Genomic DNA, 3625 nt, shown 5'->3' on the forward strand with positions numbered 1-3625 from the left:
CTGTCTCAATGCGAGTGTGCATGCCAGTTCACCTTACTATTTGCGTGGACTATGTAATGGCACTAAATACATTTCTCCAGTAAAGCATAATGATTAAGGGGGGCCTCACACAAAGAGCAGCCTAGGGGCCCCTGACCACCTTAATCTGCTCCTGACCAAATGAATCTCTTGTCACAGTGTTAATTCTCTGGTGCTGTTTCAGTTCATCACTTGTAATAAAGGTCTTCCCACAATCAAAGCACATTAAGTTCCTTCACATTGCTGTGTCTTTGCTGGTGTTTTCTTAAATAACTCAGCTGACTAAAACTCTTTCCACACAAAGAGCACACATGAGGCTTCTCCTTTAAATGAACTTTCAAGTGGTGCTTCAGGGAATTTGCCAGAGAAAAGTTTTTACCACACTGATCACACTTATATCGTCTTTCTCCAGAATGAGAATTCAGATGTGATTTAAAAGTACTTAAATGTGCAAAACTCTTCCCGCACTGATCACAGGTGTGTGGCTTTTCTCCAGTGTGGATTTTCATGTGATCATTAAGGTGTCCTTTATGTCTGAAACGCTTTCCACATTGATCACATGTGTGTGGTTTCTCTCCAGTGTGAATTTTCATGTGTTCATTAAGGTTTCTTTTATGTCTGAAACTCTTTCCACATTGATCACATGTGTGTGGTTTCTCTCCAGTGTGAATTTGCATGTGTTCATTAATGTTTCTTTTATGTCTGAATTTCTTTCCACATTGATCACATGTATAAATACACATCTCTTCCATCTTTATTTGACCCTCTAACTCTAAAACTTTCTATTCTAATTCTATTCTTTAAAAAAAACTTGCCCCTTTTAGACTTGAACTCTATTCATTTAATAACTACTTGTTTTCTTTAAAAAAAAACTTGCTTGCTTCTCTAATCTTTTTGTATTCTATTTGTTTTCTTTTTATTCATTATACAATTAACAAAACATGGATTACGTGGAAACACTGTGGATTATCTGGTGTCGTTTCAGTTTATCAGATGTAATGAAGGTTTCCCCACAATCAAAGCACATATGATCTTTCACACAGCTGTCTCTTCTCTGGTGTAATTTAAAAACACACAGTCGTGGAAAACTCTTTTTTTTTATTTTGATTGCTTCCATTGTCCTCATTTGTAAGTCACTTTGGATAAAAGTGTCTGCTAAATGACTAAATGTAAATGTATTTACAAGTCCTGAGGTTTAAGATGTTTAAAAGTTTAGTTACATTGAAATTGTGAACCAGATATATATATAAAATAAAACGGGATAGTATTTATTCAGAGTTCCTGATGCTGATTATCGTTATGAATCTTTCTTAAAACTCTTTTCACTTTTTTTTAGGGTGTGTTCACACTTGTAGTTCGGTTCGTTTGGTTCATTTGGTCCGGACCAAAAAGGAAAATGATACATTTGGTCCTGGTCCGCTTAGCGTTCACATTGGCATTTTTGACAGCGAACCTAAAGACACCGAACCTAAAGGCATAGTGATATGTTCAGGGCATAAAAAAAATGGACTGGAACGCAGCCCTAATCAAGCATTTGAATGTTGAGCAGCAAGCTCATTGGCTTCTGATACAAAAGAGAACCAATCAGCAGCGCCATTTGATAATAGTCATTATGTCAGATAACGTTAGACCTATCAGACTGCGCCATCTACAGTTTCATAACAGAACTTTGGATATGATATATTTTTTAAAATACCATAATTAAAAAATGCAAATTAAAAACTTGATAAAAACATAAGGATATACAACTTCATTTAGCTGAGTTTTTGTTCACTGGCTTTTAGTTTTTGGGTGTGTTACATGAAACATGGTGCAGTTGCCTCAGTCTGTAGACACCAATGAAATGAGCTTTAAGTGGCAGTTTACAGGTGATCTGAAGACAACAGCATAATGAATGAAGTGAAAACAGAAACTACTAAGTGGAACCTGTTCAAAAACATTTTTATTGCATCACTGATCAGAGTTAACAGAAAGCTCAAAGGGTATTAAGGGTATTAAATTCACAGGAATTTTAACAGAATCAATATTTGAATTGTCCAGTGCAAAATTGAACTGGCTGAACTGGCTGTAACTAACTAACAAGAGTCTTAACTGAAATGAAACTAAAGTATAGAATGTTGTTGTTATTATTTGTTTATTTTATATAACAACAGTAAAATTACTACACCAATATTTATGTCTGTCTTCATTTCTTTGCTTTGGAAGTCCACATAAATTAATAGCAATAATAACACTAATAATAATCATAAAATAATAATCAAAATCAAGAATGTCATTATTATTATTTTATATAGCAACAGTAAAATCACAACACCAATATTTATGTCTGTCGTAATTTCTTTGCTTTGAAACGCCATATAGGCTAAAAACCAGAAAGTGTTTTATGTGTATTGAAGGATTTACTCATCAGCCACAACAATGTAATGATCTTGTAATGCAATGTAATGATTTACCGATTTTCTCAGTACATATTAAATAATTGCAATTACTTTGATTACATTATTCAATAAAAATAAGAAAACAGCCAGTATTCATGCCTGTCTACAATTTAATTCTATATTTCTGTAAGGTGCGACACCCCTCGTGACGCTTTCTTTGCATCTTTGCGTTACTTCATGTTTTCCCATCATTCTCACATGCACTGTATGTACAGCAAACCGTCAGCAGCTTGACACACTTCCACATCACAAGGTGTATAACATCAGTCGGTCCTACAGATGAACGGAGAAGCTCTCCACGGTCTCCAGCAGAAGGTCTGGAGATCTGCACACTACGACTGATGAAGAACTTTCACAGCCTGTCTTTTCACTTTTAACATCTTCTTTTTTCCCAGGATCCTCCTCGCTTTATCTCTCTACTTCCTGTCCCCTGTGAACTCGAACTCTCTCGTCTTCTGCCTCTTTCATGCCTGCTGGTCCTCAGAGGTGAACAGTGAGCTCTCCATCCTAAACTCTCTCTCGTTTGAAATCAGATCTCTCGTTCTTAAAGCGTCCTGCAGTAACACCTCAACAAGAACTCAAACCATAGGGGTCCTGTGCTTTTTTTTTGCCTTTTCCTCTAATTACGTGGATTGTGGAGGCGCACAGAAACACTGCTATTTTGAAAAGTTGATGTTCGAGAGAGTGAATATATCTCTTCGTATTCTCCAGGCAGAGCGAAAAGAACAACAGGAAATTTCTCTTTTGCTCTCCTGCTGTTTTTCCACCGTTAATTGTCTTCAAACTCTCCTATGAGATACTTTTAGAGCACATTAGTTTCTCTTCTATCGCTTTTAAAATAAAAACTACACTGCAGTCTCAGCACACTGATGATAAACATACGCTCATACTGGAGATGCGCTAAAATGTTGACCAAAATAATGATAGCTAAAAAAAATTACTCATTTTATGGTCAATGAGCATTATATTACATTATTAAAAATCTATACTATTAAAAATATTTCCATTCATTGAAATAAAGTTGAAATAAAATAAAAGTATTATTAAAATTAAAAATGTTGCCTTGGCAACTATCTGAAATAAAATAAAAAATAAAGTACTAAAATTATTAAAACTAAAACTGAAGGGAAAAAATAAATAAATTAAAGCTAAACAGAAATATAAAAAAA

The sequence above is a fragment of the Sinocyclocheilus rhinocerous genome, unplaced genomic scaffold, assembly GCF_001515625.1.
Source record: "Sinocyclocheilus rhinocerous isolate Xijiao unplaced genomic scaffold, SAMN03320098_v1.1 scaffold2933, whole genome shotgun sequence".
Lineage (NCBI taxonomy): Eukaryota > Metazoa > Chordata > Actinopteri > Cypriniformes > Cyprinidae > Sinocyclocheilus > Sinocyclocheilus rhinocerous.